Source organism: Anopheles bellator, chromosome 2 (assembly GCF_943735745.2).
Source record: "Anopheles bellator chromosome 2, idAnoBellAS_SP24_06.2, whole genome shotgun sequence".
Classification (NCBI taxonomy): Eukaryota; Metazoa; Arthropoda; class Insecta; order Diptera; family Culicidae; genus Anopheles; species Anopheles bellator.
In genome coordinates this window covers 77,958,079-77,977,435 of record NC_071286.1, presented here as the reverse complement: position 1 = coordinate 77,977,435, position 19,357 = coordinate 77,958,079, and the positions used below count along the sequence as shown (strand labels likewise).

At 50.8% G+C, this 19,357-nt stretch overlaps 1 protein-coding gene across 1 annotated transcript in view; it reads left to right on the top strand.

The window, feature by feature from the left end:
• LOC131211795 (aryl hydrocarbon receptor nuclear translocator homolog) overlaps positions 1-19,357 on the top strand; it is a 151,855-nt gene that overhangs the window by 127,586 nt on the left and 4,912 nt on the right. The window lies entirely within an intron of this gene.

Below are 19,357 nucleotides of genomic sequence, written 5' to 3'. Positions count from 1 at the left end.
ATGATCATATAATTAGCATTAACGAATAAATCTCCTCCGAAATTTCTTCGGGCTGGTGCACCTTTATGGCGTGAGGTTAAGTTTTTTTTTCTCTTGATCCTCGAGTGCCGGAGTTTTATGTGTCTCCCTGTAGCATTAGCGGCCGCGCAGCATACGGTGCCCGTTTCTCACGGGAGCACCGTCATCTTCCGGTGACGAGGGATGAATAATTAAGAGCCGCTACAGGACTTTTCGGGAGTAGTAAAGTTTTTGGAAACAATGATGATGCGGGCGTTAGCCTTCTGCTGACGATGATGGTAGTGAAAAGGGCTTTCCCTCAAAACGTGCGACCCATCGGTTATTCCACCCGTTACTCTGCAGGTGTACGACTTGATTTATCCTTTGGCAACAAAAAAAGAGACGGAAGAAAACACAACAACGCGAGAAGCCAGGCCAAGCCCCCTGGCCGACCTGTGTTTAAACTCATTTTCGTGCACCGGCATACGATCGTCCTGGCTGCCGGTTCAAAGTTTATGTAAATTAAGGACTCATTTTTCGCCTGCTCGCGCGCTCAACTTCAATAAGAATTCATCTTCCGGCTGGCTGTGCCCTCCCCTCCAAAGGCAGGTGTGGTGGCGCTATCGATTGCACGGAAAGGCCGCCGCCACGCTGGAAGTTGCAACTTCCAGCCGGATCCGGAGATAATGCAAATTCCTGGGGTGCTCAAGGAGGACACTTGTTCCGGCGCACACGGTCGTTATCCTGATGTGCGAAAAACGTGTCCCGGGTCTTGGTGGGGTTATACTCTTTCTCTGGCTGCGCTTCCGGAACGGATTTTTTGGGACAAAGGACCACCGGTGTGTGCTGTTTGCAAACGTACACAGAGAAAGAGATGGAGAGAGAGAGAGAGAGAGAGAGAGCGTGTGGGCAATTGCAGCAGCCAGCCCCGACCAAGACGCACAGAGGTACGAAAACCATAAATACACCGATAAAGAAAAGTTCCAACGCCTGGAGGGACTTAACTGTGGACTATCTTTGGACTTGCAAATGGCAGCTCATAATTCGTAGGAGTCTCGCGTGAAGTTTAATACTGCTTTGGGTGGTGTATGCGTTGCGCCGGCAGAGAATGTAGCCAAAATTACTACAAAAATAAACGGAGGTGCTTAAGGGGAACTCTTCCTTACACTGCAAGTCGTGACACTTGAAGCCATTTTCTAAAAGGCAACATAATAATCATTTCGAACGGTGTGGCAGCCGTGAGATGATAATTCAGCCAACGGAACACCTGGCAAAGTCGTTGTCCTTTTCATGTTTACTCCAGTGCCCGCACGTACTCGAGTGCCACCGAATTCGTGCAACCTTTTCCGCAAGTTTTCCACAACTTTGTGTCGATATTCCTGCCCGGGATAAGACCGGATACATTTCGTCCGGACGGCGTAAGCCACCGCGCATCGCGCCAAGACGCATTACCACCCCCAACAGAAGGACCGTTGGAATGTGTGGTGCAAAAGTTTATCGAAAGATTTTCGTCATTACGCGGCCAGGTGGAAGCGGAATTCGGTACCGTGTGCTGGCGCCCGGCAGGATACGATCTACGGTCATATTTTGTAGCATGGCCACGCGAAAGGGTGTCGCGCAAATACTCATAAGTAAATTTTCACCTCGTACGTGTTCGATATCGCGAGGCCACCCGCGGAAGAGAGCGAGAAGGAGAAAGAGATTTTAAGCTTGTCGTAGTCGGGCGGTGGGATTCCAGGATTCGCTAGCGACCCCCGAAGGACTCTCCGCCGGGCGTTTGGATGTTGTTTTTTGGAACCCGAAACAAAACGGATAATGGTGCCGCACTTCAGCGCAACGACGACACGCGGTACCTGACTACCTTCCTTGAAGACATCAGCGAAGACATGCCCGGCACTCCTTCTGCCTGTTCGCTCGCCCCTTCCCGAGGTCCACAGGATATCAGCGCAATTTGCACGTTATTGCTCCGAAGCCAGGCTAGAGCCGGGCTATGCTCTGAGTCTATGCATCATATCTGGTGAATTTTTCACACCCCCCAAAGGCTGGCCCAGGACTTTTTGATGGCCCCCAGTGAGCCCCGGGAGAAGGATTATTATCCGGGTTCCGGATCGCACCGTCTCGCGCACACCGTGAGCGGTATTGCGAGTTAATAGTCTCCGACAAATCCCGGTGCCACTCCGGCCGGGACCGAGAGTATTATCGTAATGGGGATCGTTTTGGTGTGTTTCCTGCAGCGTCGCAGCCGGCGAGTGGTGATGTTAAGATTTTAAACTTTCCGAGTCGGCCAATGTTTCCCAACATCATCGTTAATGTTGGTGTGGTGGGACCGCTCGGAGGACGAGTATTGTAAGTAATGATACGGTACACTCACTCTGTCTCTGCGCACCTGCGGGTATTGCGGGAAACTTTTCTCTTTCAAGATTTAGCTCGAAAGTTGTTGAACTTTTGCTCGGCTAATTAAGATAGCTTCTGACGGGTTCTTCCCGTCGATCTCCGGTGCCGACTACACACGTGCGCGGTGATATGGATGTCGCCCGCAGCATTAACAGCTCTCGGAGGTATTTTAAATCGCCATTCGCTTTATGAACTCTCATTAAAACTCTTCAGACGGCCCGAAATCGATGGTCGACCGGTCGTTGGGGGGGGTGCCATTATGGAAACGGTAAAACTTTGACATGCCTTTGGCCTCTGCCAAGCTGCAGTCAGCATATATGCGGCTACTAATTCGATGATTCAATTAACACGGATCTCTTCACGATGGGGTCGCGTGCACGGGGTACTAATATTCTGTGTCGCCGTTTTCGAGATGAAAAGTCACCACTTTTGGATCGTAAAATCGGTTTTAAATTCAGTCGCCTTTCCGTAGGCATTTTCATCGCATTTTACTACATTTTATAAGGCCTATCCGTTCGTGCGGTTAGTGGTTTCGGACTTCATTATGTCGTTGAAACGATGAAATGCGACTCGTTTGGTTAACCAATAGAGCGCACTCAAGTATGCTGGCCGAGTCTCTGCGGCTCTGATCTGATTATCAGCTCATAAAACCCATGCTCACGGTTCGCTTCGTGCCGGAAGTCGAGTCGAGCTCGAGCCCGCAGGATGGGGACACTCCCGGGAGAAAGAGAGTCGTATAAAGAACATCTCATTTACAAACCAATTCCATATCGTTACTTTCATCAGTGGTGGCGTGGTGACAGTAGCATGGAACCAGCGCTGCCCCCCGGCAGCGCGCTTGACCGCAATCTCCGATGGGTCGCGTCCCCCCGGGGCCGCCGCCAAGCGCTGAGGATTCGCGTTTGCGACAGGACAACGGTCCCGCGGTGACAGATTTCACCGCGCGGGGCCAGCGCTAATCCCGAGCCGGGAACCATAAAATAGCCGCCCATTCAGCCCGGTCAGACCAGACCAGTAAACCGTATCGAGGAATTGTCGAGAAATAATTAAAATAAATCATGCCGTGAATAGCAAATAAGTGGTGGGTCTGATTGTTTTTTCACGCTCTCTCTGTCGCCCTCTCTCTCTTTCGCTCGCCCGCATATGTTGCCGGTTGAAGACAAAATCTGACCACATCGGATTGTGACGGTGTTCGAAATGTCGTCGGCGATGGGTTTGGTAATTTCCATTTCGACAATGTAGCTGGCAACCCGACCGAGCAGCAGAACGAGGAGAAAATAAAAACACATAAATGTTTCCTTTTTATTTCCCTCCGCGGCTGGGAAACCCAGAGCGCAATGGGACACGGATTCGTTGCGGTTAAATATCCATATAATGTATGCGCATGCATGTGGCCGCTGTATGTGTCGTGGCTCTAGATCGAAGGAAACTTTCTTTCCATTGTCCATTCCGTGGGATTCTTTTCTGTTTAATTACACTTTCAAGAACAATCCTTCTCTTGAGGTAGGTGTATTGTCGCCCCTTCTGATGAGCCACTTTGGGAGCAGACGAATTGATTCCCAAATGACGCACGTAACGGATTTTTCACAGGCACATGACGCATATCGCGAAGTGTTCCATTATTTCGTTGTGAAATCGGAGGCATTATTTAGCATAGATAGTATTGTGCGACTTACGAGAAATACGCTGAAGTTTTCACGGTGGCTCTCGCATGAAACGCTGGCCATTATTGGCTAATACACAGTCGATTTTTATAAAAGTCCTCCTGAGCGGACAGCGAAGACGTCGCAATTTTGAACTAAAAAAGGTCGAATTGGAACGTATTTTCTCTTGTTTCTTTGATGTCTTCTCGCTCTCTGACTCTCTGAGAAAATTCCCATGAACCAAGACGAGATACCGCCCAAGATTGAAACGATTGAGCCTTTTCGGTATTTTTACAAAAAAGTAACATTTTCTTGCGATTCACTACTAATATGCAATGTAGCTCGCCAACGGATCAGCCACATTCCGTGCCACTTATCATAAAAGAAGAAACGGCCCAGCCAGCTCCAATGGACCACATTTTTACTGCCCAGGCGGCGTGTGCTAATGGACGTGAAAATTATTGAAATAAAAACGTAAAGAGAAGAATTCCGTACGTTTCATTTTTCTTTTTTTTCTGCCCACCACCGCCCATCCGCCGAACGTCATAAACAACGCCAAACATCGCACCGAGCATAGCGTTGCGTTTGGCGGTGGTGGCGTTCCGTACCGGTCGGTGCCGTGTGCCAATCAGGTCCCGCTCTCGGACGCGGCTAACTACGTCGGGAGTCGGAAATTTATGAGTTTTTTCCACTCATAATTGGTCGCGCATCTACGCATCCGGAGCCAGCCGCTGGGTCCGGTCGCGATGCCAATTGTTTGTGGCAGCCACAGTTTTGTTGCAAGTGCAGCACCATTGTAGGCGCAGGGCGCGTTAATTGGGTGTTTACGGGCTGTTCCCAGGCACCGATCGAGGGCTGGGCTGGCTGGCCAGCCAGCCAGCTAGCCAGCCAGCCTGCGCACAATTGCACAATTGTAACTGAGCAAATAAATAAAAGATGCCCTGAGTTGCGCCTTGCCGCAATAACTTGCGTCTTCTTTCACGCTGAATTGGGTTAATAAAATAATAGAAAATTGCTTCATCTTTCGCCAGCCTAATGATTGCTGTTTTCTTTCGTTTTGCGCTTGGTTTGAGCCCTCGGATCGTCGCTATCACCCCGGTCGCTTACGTCTAAATCTTGGCCGCCGATTAGCGAGTGCAGTTCGCATAACTGCGGCCTCCGTCGCGGCGCAGATAAGCGTGGAATTTATGAGCAGCCAACCGGTGGCGGGGCGGCTCTTTCGGAAGTCTCCCGCCCGGTGCAACGCCTGAGAACGCACCGTTATGCTGGCACCGTAATGGTCTGGGGGGGGTTAGGTGGCAGGAACCGGCTGCCGGCTGGCGGCTGCCGGCGAGTCCTCGGGCACATTGGTGGTGCATAATGAATTTAAAATTTTTCCACCCATCTCCGAGATGCGAATCGATGTTTTATCAACACATCGCACGAAAACCGGCGGAGGCCACATTAATATGTGATCTGCGCGCCCAATGCTCGCGCGTGTGAGTGCGTTTATGTGGCCATCCATTGGGCCAGCTGCAGTGCAGTTTTGCGGCTGATCTTTAGCGGCGGCCCCGTTGCTCCACGCCGTCGATAATTGGTCACTCGGAAGCGAAACATCGTCCGAAACGCCAAAACGCCGGGATCGCCGGGTCCATGGGTTGCATGTGACATGTGCACTATTACTGCAAGTAATAGTTAGCCTACCCTTCTTCTGCTTGTGTTTTCGATGGTCAATGTCGTCGTGAAAATTTGGCCAACGTACGGACGGCCAGAGGGTCCCCATGTTACGGTTATGTTGTGCGTAATGACTAGCTAGCTGGCTGGGGCTGGCTCATGTTGCGGAATCGCGTGAATAAACATTAGGAAACTCGACCGCACGATGGGGCAATCGTGTGGCGACCGGACCGGTGCTCCCGCTTCTCGGGGTCCGGTCCGGCTCGGGGAATCGCATTAAAGTACATATAAATTGAATAACGTAATTAAAGTGTTATGAAGCCATAAAACTGAACACTCGATAAGTTTTCGATTATCATATAAAGTGCCCTCCGCTCCGTTTTCCGGAGCCCTTTCCTTTGGCGGGCAATGGTGGTCCTGCTTTTAATGACCGTAGCCGACTGGCGCGCGTGGTTATGCTGCGAAGCTTTTATGGGGTCCCTTTATCACTTTCGTCCCGTACATGCGTTCCTCGAGAGTTTTAGCATAAAGTTGCGCTCGCAGATCGCGAAGCGAGGCAAAAGGCGTGTCCGCAAAACCATTCATAATTTATTGCAAAGAAAAAGTTTAGCGACTCACTTCTCTGACCGTTCGGTCAGTTCGCCAGTTATCCGGGGAGACTGTATGGCAAAAATTGGGAAGAGACCATTGAATAAATCTTACCTGACGGTCCTTGTCAGGCGCTCGCCCCATTGTCCAACCCGATCGGGTGAGCCAACTTAATTTGTCACTTTAAGCCCGTAGCAAAAGGGGTTCCCTCGGGCCATCGCGCGCCCAAATATTGGTACACCGCGCGGGCCTTGGTAAACGGTTTTGACGATTCAATTACTGCCCGTCCGTTCCGTTCCGTCTGGGGATACGTCTTCCTTTACATTGTATGCGTACGGAGTTCGTCCTCTCGTTGTCTCGCTCGCTCGCCCGGGAATCCCCTGGCGGGGCTGCGTTTGGGGTGGCTTTGTGACGCGCTCTGACAGCTCAAACAATGGTCAATTGAAGTGATGTCACTGTCGTCGTCCCCAGGACACTGCGGCAGCGAGCTTCGCCCGTGTGCCAACGGCGGGGTTATTTATGCAAAACTGCCTTGCCGAAAGTCGAATTTGCCAACCGACAAAATGCTGGCGACGTCGTCGCCGCCTGATGATCAACAACATGATTGCGTAGCGCGTTCGGCGGCACACCTTTCCCGTGGCCGTCCGAATAAAAGCGGGACACAGAACGCACATCGCACATTTTATTCTTTAGTTTATGTTTCTGCGCTCCCACTTTTGTTCTCGGCGGCCGGGTGGACGGACGCGGAGGGGCGAGTTATGCTTTATCCCTTCCATCATCGTCAGAGTCAGCTGAAGGCCCATCGTCTTCGTCGTCGTCGTCGCTGGGCTTTCCTTCGATTTTCGCCCACCGTCGGCGGAGAACCGTTAGGCGAAGGCTAATCAAAATTTCGAGCTCGCTTTATTTATCTTCCGCGCAAACCCCGCCATCATAACTCTATCAATCTTCTGTCACTCCTCCGGTGGCTCTGGTGGCCGCCTCCCGCCGTGTGACACAACATCACCCCCGGCCCGCCCCGCGATTGGGTGCGGTGCGTTGTCGCGATTATGTTTGCTACCCTGCTTTCGCTGATTTTCCTTCACCGCCACCAGCAGCAGCAGCTTGTCAGTGGCGGCGCACATTTATGCTCAACTAGCTGCCCCGACAGACTTCGTCCTGTCTCCTTGTTTCCGTCTTTGAAATTCCTTTTTGGGTTTTGGGGCAAGTGTAATACTTTCGCATTTCTGAGTATAGCCGTGTTCGGGCGAAATAATCACTCTGACATGGATGACAAAAACTGGTCGCATTCTGTTCTGTGAAATATACTCTTTGGCCATTCTCTAAGTGTACGGCCAAGTGAATCACAGTGGGGAAAGGGGAAAGAAAAAATGCGATAAATTGCTTTCTCTCTCTTTCTTTCTCGCTCTCTCTCTCTCTCTCTTGTTCTCTTTCTCTCCCTTTCTTTCTCTTTCTCTCTCTCTTTTTCTTTCTATTTCTCGCTCTCTATTTCTTTCTCTTCCTCTCTCTTTCTCTCTTTATCTTTCTCTCTCTCACACCCTCTCTCTCTATCTTCCTCTTTTTCTTTTTTTCTCTTTCTCTCTTTTTCTTTCTCTCTCTTTCTCTCCCTCTTTCTTTCTCTCTCTCTCTTTCTCTCCCTCTCTCTTTCTCTCTCTCTCTTGCTCTTTCTCTCACACCCTCTCTCTCTCTTTCTCTCTCTCTCACACCCTCTCTCTCTCACACCCCCTCTCTCTTACACTCTCTCTTTCACACCTTCTCTCCCTCTCTCTTTCTCTCCAATCGATTTAGAGACCACAAAAACCTAAGAAACGATACCCATATTGCCATAGGGAGTATTTTAAGGATTAGAGTCCACCCCACCCCCTTCCCTTCGTCCTAGAAGGACAAAATTTGGTCACATGATTTCTCAAGTGACTATCAACAATTGTGCAAGATTTGACTCGATTCGATTCATAACTTGTGGAGTAATTAATGTTTTAACGGTTCGTTTGTATGGGAGGGGTAAGAAGGAGGGGGCGGAGGGGTTTCTAACCATGACGTTGCTCATCCTTAGCCCCTAAAACCCCTGTGTGGCAAGTTTCGAGTCAATCGGTCCAGTAGTTTCGGAGTCTATAAACCGCACACAAAACGGAGCGTCATTTTTATAATATAGATTTATGCTGCGCCTGCCGTCGCGGTTTTTTTTTGCTCCCGACGGCGGAAGGGTGCTTCCTTCCGTTGGTTGCCAGCTTTTTGTGGCTTTTCCCGTCCCGACCCAGCATCACAAACGGGCCACGGGCCCGGGTTTAAGAGGAAGTTCTGCCACGTTGGCAGAAGAACATTTTGTCGTCGGAGTCGACAGAACGCTGGTGCGGCGCCCCCGCTCGTGCCGTTCCCCGAATCGATTGACGGATGCCTACCTTTGGCCCGGGTGGCATTCTGCGAACTTCATCATTATCAACACCATCGGTGTCGGAGCGCGCGCAGAAGAATGAAGATGTTCCGCTCGTTCCGCTCCGGGTTCCTCTCGGGCGTCGGCCGCAGCATAATGCTGTGATGGCACAATCATCTTCGCTGAATTTTTCCGCCTTTTTTCGGGCGTCCCGCTTAGTCTCCTGAGCCTGAGCTGCTGCCAGCACCATTTGTCAAACGAGGCTGCTGGGTTGCGCCGAACACACAGAGAGAGAAGAAAAAAAACCCGGGCCAGAATCTCGATTGACATGTTGTCGTCACTTTTCGTCGATTTCTGTCACTTTGCTGTCCCGGTGTGCTGACACGCACACACAAGGACGGGGGCGCGCGTTTTTGCCATCAATCTTATCGCCATCGTTGCCGCTAATCCGAGCCGCAGGTATCTCGGGGTGGATCTTTACCAACCGACGGTTTTTTGGGCAGAAGGCGAAGGCGAAAAGTTTCGATCCTTAAACGGCGTAGTTCTTCAACCAGCCTGCCAGAGAGCCAGGAGACCTCAGACCTGGTGGGTTGGGACACAAAAACAAGCAAACTTTGAACGTTTCGATAGATGAATGGCAAACAAATGGCTCTCTTTTGACCAACGCGAGTGAGTGCACTAGCCATGTTTAGGAAGGACTAGCTTCGTTTATTGTTGTTAATCTAGTGTTTCGATTTTAATCTACCGATTACTTGAATTTTAAATCGTCAAACTTCATTCTGAAAGTTGTAAACATTTGGTAAAAACTTCAACATTTACGAAATGGCACGCTATACGCTGGGAGAAAATCGGGAAATAATAAAAACTTATTTTCAAAGTGCTGACTCCGTAATTCAAACTGGTTATGTTAATAAGCGGAATTGTCGTACTTTGGGCTCATAAAACCCACAAGAGAAGCCAATACACTCACAACGAGTGTCTGTCTGGTGTAGATTTTGATCAGGTGGCATCATCCGCCCATTTTTTATGAAAATAACTTCCGTTTGAAATGATACTCGGCATCGGATGTTTGGGCTTCGTCTTAACACGATTGTGGCCGTCACCGTGAAAGACACCATGGCACACAGTTTATCCGCTACATGTTCGGTGAATTAACACGATGCAGCCCAGCACGGCTTGAGTCATGCAGTCGACTTCTATGAACGGGAACGGTTTCTATTTAAAACACTCCCTACCCCATCAAGCCGGTGTGCCAAGTGTAGAACTCTATCTAAAGCGGCCCACCATGGCCCATTCGTTCACGATATCGCTTTCCGCGAAGAGCCAACCGTGAACCGACCGTTGCGCCACTCCAAGATGCGCTTCGGTTCGTCCCCAGACGAAGCGGCAGGCAAGGCTGGCTAAACCTAAACATAACCTGTCCCCTAGAGAGTGTCGCAGAATGAGCTTCGCGCAATTGCAACACACCAAAGCCACAGACAATACAGACATAAATAAAGATGTCAGCGTGTTCCGTGTAATTAACAGTATAATAGAGATTTCGATACACGACATGAATTTCTGAAATCGAACACAATAATCACGCTTTCTTGGAAGCAAACATACCGCTACACAAACCGTGTCTGGCCCGTTCCGGCTAACGACAGTGTCGGGTCCTCGGGAGGGTTCTATTTGCTACCGCCTATTGGGCTCCCGTTGGCACATCGCCGTATGTAGTGGCAAATAAATAATTTTAATAAACCAACTCCTTCGAACCGTCGGCGTCGTAGTTGTCGTCATCATCACGACGACGACGACGAGCAGGGTGCTTAGCCGGTGGTGGGCCTCCTGGCACCCTCACGCCGGCAATCCTTAGTAACAGACCGCAACAATCCATAAATAATCAATGTATCAATATGTATATTAGCATTGGAGTATTGTTTTCAATCGTCCCCCTCCGGGTGGCCGTCGGGGGCCGTATCGGTTCGCTGGAATCTAGCAGCCACGCTATGTGCCGTTCGCCAGCCGTGGCGCAGCCAAGCGCTAATTGAGGTTAGGTGCAGCCCCGGGTAGGAAAATCAACGACGACGACGAACAGGTACACACGGTCACCACGGCGAGTAATGATGTTTAGCATGTCGAGTGATGGTGGTGGCCCCAACATAGCGCCACTCGGCCGTCCGAGTTTCTTGAGCCGAGGCAACGCAATCGTAGAACGGATCATTTATTCTGCTCATGAAGAAGAGTCCCGATTGAGCCCCTGGAAGATGGTGGCCATTGGTTACCAATTGGTTCGCTGTTGCACACCGAAAATCACCCAAAAAGGATAACGGAACGGGTTTCGGGGACTCCTAGTTGCGAACGGTTCGTGCAAACAATCCGATCACCGGGCGGGGGCCCAACACTCCATTTTTCTCTTCTGATCATAATTATTATTTATCGATTTGCTGCCTGCTCGGAGGCTCCGCGCGTGTGTCGGGTGCTGCTCCCTCCCGTCGGTCGGTGCGCTGATGTATAAATGTGAGTCGGCCCAATCGAGGGCGGGGTGCCAATTAATATCGACTGGAAAAACGATTTTTCACCGCACCGCACCGATGGCGTGTGGATTTTCCACGCCGGCAAAAATTAATTGCACCCTGCGCACGGGAAATCGCGGACACGAGAATTAGATTGGACGCGACTCCGCTTAGAGCCCAGTGGTACTAAAAATACGATTCTGTGCCGTTTCTTTGGTGTTTGGGCTCCCAACAATCTCGGTGCGGCCATCGTGCCTTCGACGAAAGGATCGTTACCACGAGTGGCTCCGCGCGTCACTGCCGCTAATGTCAGACTTGAAGGCAATTACGCGTTCAAACAGTCCGCTTTGGTGTGAAGTACACAATCGCAACGACTGGCCGTTTTGGGTGGCATTGCAAACGAGCTGGGGCCGCCTGGGGCCCCGTCTGCCCAGGAGATCTTCGTGCCGCGGACGGTGCGCAAAACCAAAGGATGTGCACGCTCTCGGCGCTTCTGATCGGCGGCCACCAGTCGGCCACTGATGATGATTATGACGCGCCGGTGCTGCCGATGCTAAACCGAGAGCCGCCCGGAGTGCCGAGGGTTTCGTGCGCGGATGCTTCTGGCGGTCCCGACCGGCCCGTTATCGGGCGCGTAAGATCGCGCCCCCTTTCGGTGTCTGGTGTCCATTTCAGCTGCCGCCCTGCCGGGGAACCGGAAAACGATCTGACACATAATTTTCATTAAAAAACGATAAAGCCCGTGGGATAGAATGGCCGCCCTGAGATCCTAAACCGAGAGATTATCTCCATTTTCCTTTTCGCACGGCTTTGCCGGGCCACCGGTTACTCATCACGCGCCGGCAGCGCGCTTTCTGCGCCGCCAGCAGAATGATGCCCAGTAAAGGTAGCAGCAACACCAAAAACAGATCAAACTAACGCGCTTAAGATAAACCGAAACCGCGCTCGACGGTGGCAGCAGCAGTGAGAAGTATTTTCATTTTAAACAATTCAATGACTCAGCCTCGGGGCGGCACGGACGAAGTTTGATTTGTCGGTCGGCGGGTTCGAGCGATCCGTATCAGAGGACCGCCTCGCCGTGGACATAATCGTATCGTGACATCATAAAGCACATCAATCCACTGCTAGCGCCCACAGAAGGCGTATGTAAATAAGGCGAAAGGTGTCAACGGCATCCACCTTCTCGGGGCATCTCGGGTTTGGTATCTTAATTCGACCGATCGACCGATTGGCGTCAGAAGAAGAATTATCGCAACACTCCCCGTTATCGAAGACGGTAGCAGTGGAGGACCTTTCCTGTTTTGTAAATTCCGGAATTCTGCATTCCCAAATTGGCCCAAATTAATTGGGTGATTGTTCGCTACAACGCGCTCAGTTCGCATTCCGCGCGTTAAAAGCGCGTTCGGATTCAGCGCGTTCCGTTCGAACCCTGCGTCGCCTGTGTCCTGCAGCAGGAATGTAGCACGGTCCGGACTGAAAGATCCTGCTGCTTCTTTAGCATAAAATTATTCAAATTTTGCACACCAATAAAACGGACGGTGGGGCCGAAGTGTCAATTAATTCGCCTTCTGGCCTCCCGAGTCAAAGGTGAGGTGTTCTCGAATCTGTTCGCGAACGGTTCTCGGAGATTTGTACGAGTACCTCGGGCGGGGGCCTGCATCCTGCGAACACCAGAAGCCGCGGCCGTGCAAAGCGGGAACCGGCAGCAACCGAAATGCATTTAATTATTTCTTTTCCCTCTGACAGTGCGCTGTTGAACATTTTTAACAACCTGTAAACAACGTTATTTAACCCTCCACAATCAATTTAATCTGCTCGTTCGGCTGCCCGTCGAGGAAGACCCGGTACGAACGGGCCGTGGGTCTCCTTCCAGTGTTACGACGCTCGCTTCGCGCCGCGTCCCGGTTTCGCCGTGGCCGCGGATACGCGGCCAGACACCATTTATCAAGCGCACCGGATCTGCGGTTCGTCGCCACCGCCGCCGCCGCCTCCGCGCCAGATTTGAATTATTGGACGCAGTTGCAGTGAATTTCAAATGCGCAAGGTGATGCTGAAGGGCCCTGGCCCTGGCCGAAGGGCGAGTCTGGACGCGCGGCAACCCGCTCTGGCTGCGTAGCTGTACGCACGTCGGATGCTACTCGCCTGGCCCCGCAGTCTCGCGGGTGTTGAAAGGACGGACGGAAGTCGGGGCCGGAGCAAGAGGCAACAGGCAAACGAACTGCCCGGGAGCAAGAAAACGATTGCGCACACTACTGTGTGCGGGGAATAAAGGCCATTTTATGCAACCCTTCGACCCCTTGGAATCGTTCCGCCATTTTTGTTCTTTTCAATGGAGAGATTCAGTTAGCGAGATTTGATCACGTCGCAAGCGACGAACCCACCGATCCCTAGACATTCGCCCTCCAAATGGTAGGTTCCCCCCCAGCGAAGGGATACTCCATTTTCCATCTCTCGTTGCTGGCTCACTGCTCAAAAGAATTTAGAAGTAAACAGATACCAGAACTTTATCAACACTTTCATAACAAATAAAATTTACAAACTTTTATTATAACGCTTTGGATACATGTTCCTTTCTAAAGTTGCGATGCTGTTTTTACCGAGGATGGCATTCCTTTTTCGTTCATCCTCGGTCGCAACTGCTTAACAGTGTCACTGCCATAACAAGAACTGCAGACCTGCCCGCGACGTCGCGAAAGTGCCTTCGTCGTTGGCCTGCAGCCCGACCCGACGCTGCTGCTGCTGCTGCTGCGGTGTCCTTCGGTCGCGATGACAAGTAAATAAAACACTTGGTAATTTCAGTTTTATACTCTTTTCACCTTTCCTGGAGGATGTCCGGCGAAAGGCAGCGCCCGGTCGGCCGACGGGGGCGCGCGGGACCCACCGCGTCAGTTTCGTTATTATTTATGATAATATGAAAATTATTCAACAACAGAGGGCCACGAAGGAAAAACGAAGAAAAAGTACGCACACACCACCGAGAGAGAGTGGCCGTAGACGACGGTGGCCAAGATGGTGTGGCGTTTGGTCCGCCTGCCTGCCTGAAGACAAAGTAGCCGCGGCCCGAGAAGGGATTTAGACTGTGGCCTTTTTTTTTTTGTTAATGTTTCCCTTCCGTTCGCAGCCGTCTTGCGGGGCTGTGTTGGTGTCTGGATCTTCCTGTCCTTCCTTCTTTTTGTGTCGTCTGGCCTTCCTGGCCTGCCCATCGGTAGGATCGGGCATTTTCGAGAGCGACAGTGCGGCCTGACCGCAGGGCTATCGGACGGTAGCCAGCAAAGCCAGCCCGGGGCCAGGGTTATCAGATTTGATTAATATTTAAATCATTCCCTCTCGACGATCAGCACGCCAGCAGCATCCCGGGCGGGGCCCGGGATGTGATGTTCTGATGTTGTCTGACTCTCCTGCTCGCCTGCGTGGCGTTAAGTTGTCAACTGCGCTAACGCAACGCGTAAGACGGCGCAAATACAGAGGTTATTTAGAGGGCCCTGTCCCTTCTCGACCCGCCGGCTGCTGCCAAACTGTCCCCAATGGTCCCGTTCACCGCCACCACCGCCGGCTGACAATGATTCATTGAGCCGTTTCGTCGGCCTGTTCCCCGGGCCTTTCTTTACGACCGAAGCGCGCGCGCTGGTTTGGATTTTTATTTTCCATGAATGAATACATTATTCATTCAATCCGCTTTTGGTGGTGATTTTTCTGTTTTCGTCATCGCTGTGACGCACACGTAAAATCGACGGTCCGGGCGGAATGGGTTTCCAGGGGGGCATAAACCACCGTTTCCTGTGTCGACCCCACTGATTAGGGTTGCCGTCGGCATGGAATTACCCAAGCAAAACTCTGCCCATCTCGGGGTGCTGCGGGAAGACCAACCAATTCCATCCCCAAGCCTGACGTCAAATGATGACGGGCGCAAATCATGCCCGAAGCGGCCGGAACTGCTGCCTGCCCGTCCCGTCGTCATCAGCATCATCATCATCATCATCGCTTCATCACCTCCGATCGATAATTTCTATTTCACGTATGAAATCACCGATGGTCAGCATAAAAGACAACAATAAGAAAAACCGAAATTGAACTCGGCCGGGGTGGCCAGGGAGTTCTTCGAGCGAGATGAGTCTAATGGACCTTCCGCAGCCGGCCAGGGTCCGGTAGTGTAGTTTCCGTTCCGAGAATTCCCACCACATCGGTAGACGAGACGACGACGACGACGAAGGACCCAGCAACAATGTTGAAGCGAAGCGAAAAGAAAGAAAATCAAAGTCCAGTATCTGTATCCGGGGTGGTGCCGCAGGATGCCGGAAACGCCCTTTCGAGCGGATCGGAAAACCATCGGCCGCTCCCGGAGTAAACCGGAACCACCTTCCAGCGGGATGCCCGGATCTCGAGGATTTTCCGCTGTAGTGCGGAAGACGGCCACGAGCCCCATGTGTAAGCCAGTCGGGCCGGTCCGAAGATTATTGATTGAGATGAGGGAAAAAGTTTGAAATGTAATTACCACCACCACCAGCACCGGTGCGGGTGGCAGAGGGAGCTAGTTTTCCCGCCCCATTTTCGGTGTCGGGTCCTGGGGCCACCACCGCATACGCGCCAACGAAGCACTTCTTCGTCCTCTGCCGGGCACCTCGCAATCGCCGTGTTGTTCCTGCTTCCTGCTTTTCCTGGTAGTTTCCGGGTTTTTCGCCCTCGTCGGATCTTCAATCGCGGGTGGGGCCCGGGTAGTGCCCGGCACTCGGCAGGATAAAGTTGGTTTCGGATGATTATTCTTGCGCCCGCTGCTCAACAACACATTGATGAAGTTCGTGCAGTTTTTGTTCGTCGCCTCGGTTCGGGAGTTTCGCTTCCACCTTTTTTTTGTGCTGTTGCCGCGTCGTGTATCGAAAAACAGATCGATGAAATTGAAGTTTGCAATATCCTTTCCGTTCCGTTCCTTGGGGTTTTCTTTTTTTTCGTTCTGGCCTCAGTCGCCTCATTCGTGTAATTAAATGTTGCTGTTTGTTTATTGGCCCCGTCATTGGCAACGTTTTATTGCACATTATGATGTTGTTGGAAATAGTTTTTACCAGCGCAGGCCACAGTGTGCCAATTGGTTTCGATGCAAAGGACATGCAGGTACTACCGACAATTAATTGTTTGAGTATTGCAATTGATGTGAAACGTCGTTTGGATCTTTGGTTATCGGAATACCTTCAAAATATATTTAAAGCTGCGGTTCTCTTTAGTTTACGAACCCGTGACTTCATTCGTACTTCGTCTCTTTCTCTTTTGACCTGCTAATGTTTCCTTTACACCGCTTCAAAATGCGCCAAGTTCGACATGATTTTCCTACTAATTTTTTGGCTAGCTTCGACTGTTTTATTCACTTTTTTCAAATAGTTCGCAGTAAGATTTATCCACCGTAACTCGAATAAATAGCTTAAAATAACTAATAATGATGCACCTACACTTCTTTAAAACTGAAAACATCGATCGATCATAAAGTTTATGAAAAAGCAAAACCCCGAAACGGCGGTCCATCTTCACCGGCACGGTGCAACATGGCGCGGTGTACGCGACCGGACCCGGACCTTTGCCCGCGCGTTATCCTTCGGTGTCACGCAAGGCAACCACGACCGTGTTTCCGATGGACACGCGGAACGGCGAAGCGCAAACAAGCCACGGACGGACGGACATGGACCGGGCCGGGACAATTTCCTTAACAGTAATCGCGCGCTGATTGCACCTAACTGCAATCGATCAGACCAAGATTAAATAGCACCTACAGCCGGCCACCAGCCTGGCGTGTAAATGTAGTAAACATCGCCCGCGCGATGTGTCCCCGAAGTGTCCAGCAGTGTGCAGTGGCGGCCATCGCGTCACACCGTATAAATAGATTTTATCAACGGCAGAACACTTCGTGTGTGGTGACAGCAAATGACTGTCATCGTTGAAAAATGCTCACCACCTGGACCCGACCTAACCCACCGTGCCGTCGTCATGATGATGATGATGATGGTGGTGACGGGTCCGGTTGGTTACCGGGCGGTGGGCGGTTGCACCTAGAACCACCCCGTGTTGTCCTCGGCTCGACTGCAGCGCCTTCTTCTGGAGCGAGTCGGGAGCCGGGAGATAAGCGACAAAAACGACATGATTTAGACCCCGGCACAAATGGGACAGCCCTTGGCCAAGTGAGCAACTAAATAAAACAAACCCACCCCCTCGGCGTCGGTGTGGGGGGTCCTTGGGAGGTTCGGCTCGGTGTCTGCACCAAACCGCGACACTTTTAAGGGGTTTTATTTGAGTTGCTTTTTGTTTAAACTTTGCTTCGGTTTTTTTGATTTTGTTTCCTTTCCCTTCGGACGAACGGGTTTTCCATTTCATTCGTTCCATTTTCCGAACTCTCACTCACACGGCGAATGTCGCGGCGCGGGACTATAATTATGCAGATAAACTCCACGGGCGGCACGGGGGGGCCCACCACGGAGACTGGTCATTTGAAATGTTTGAAAAAGAACCAACACACCAAGCGCCCCGATCCTTGTTGTTTGTGTATGTTTTTCTAACCCCTTTCGCGGCCAGTAGCCCAGTAAAGGGCCAGAAATACTGTACGCCTGGCCAGCGCCGATGCATACTGGCTGCACCGTTGCGACAAAAACTTGGCCATGTACAGGGTGAGACAGATATGTAAAAAAACGGGGAGCAAACAAACCTTTCTTTTTGCTCGTCGAGCTCGTGAAGGTTTTGTGCTAGAATTAGGGCAAAAGGAAGCATTTTAATTCGTTAAAAAATTTCGTTTTTTCGCGTAACAAGAACAACGTCATCATTTACATGTTTATTAGGTTTAGAAGAAGTTTGCATTAGTTCGGGCTGGGATCGGTGGCTTGTCCGTGGATCATTCGGGCTGCGTTGCACCGATTCATCGGGTCGGCTTTCTGACATCATTCCTTCATGAGAATCACTCATATCTGATACAGGATATGCTTTACTAATTTTAGCATCATCATCGCCTATTAATGTGCCGTAAGTTCATCTCACACTCAAACACAATGAATTGAAGCTGGATGAACATTTTTCTCTTTCTTTTGCCTTGTTTTTATTTGTTGGAACTCGGAAAAAGGAATTTTCCTTTTACAATAAATGCCAACGCTTCTCCTTAAAGACCCAAAAGAGAGAGAGAGAGAGACAGAGAAGGGGGCTCTGGGGAAGTGTATTGTGTCGGAAGAGCGAAGAGAGCCCATAAAAATCGTTGCGAATAGTAGTAACAATAACAATAATCATTTCCCGTTTCCCCAACATTTGCATTCGTTTTTCACCCACCGACGCCACAACAACACCCCACGATCGATCGGAGGCCTGTGTCCGGGGATGTTTTGTGTCCGTACGCGTCCACGTTCTGTTCCGTTCTGTCCTCATTTCACACCCCACAACCCACGGTTTGCCCGCACGGCATTTCAACGCCTCGGCGGTGCCAAACTGTACTGCCTTCAAGTCGACCATTGTCTGTCACTTTTCTTCTCATTTTCTGTTTTTAAAAAATCATCCCGTTTCCTTTTTCACCATCCCCGCGGGTCAATCAAGCATCAAGCGGGGCAGGGAATCGATGTCAATGACTACTTTCTCCAGTTCGATTCGGTGCCCGTCGCCATTTTGTATTACTCAATCACCCACGACGATGGTCGATCGTCATTTTGATCGGCTCCTGGCCGTCAGTGAGCGCCCGCGAGATCCGTAATGCCGATGTAATTCGGGTACTCCTCCTAATGCTAATGCTCTCGTTCGTGTTTCGTTTTATGGTGCCGTTCGTTTGACGACCGAGGTCCGACGAGCAAAATCATTCTCAATTATCACTCACACTCCAAATGTGCCATTTTCTTTCGCCAACGGACTTTAAGGATGGCCAAGGCAGATTTTTTTTCCCATTCCCCATTCCGGGAGCTCCCTGGGATAAACAGATTCGCCTGTCGTGCCGGCGACGAGCGACGCCTGTCGACAGGCGAAGAAACAGTCGTATTTATTTTTTATTATTATTTTTATACTGTTATGCAAATTAAAATGGAAGAAAACGCTGAACGCCATTTACTTTTACAACGTTTGCCGTGGGGCCCCACCGACAGAGACGACACCGTTCTACGGCATATTCCGCCGCTCCTTGATGTCCTTTCGGTTCGTTCGGTGTGGGCCGACAAAAAAGGACCTTTTTAAAGCTAAACAATTCCAGCCGCCGCGCTGGGCACAATGAGTTTTTT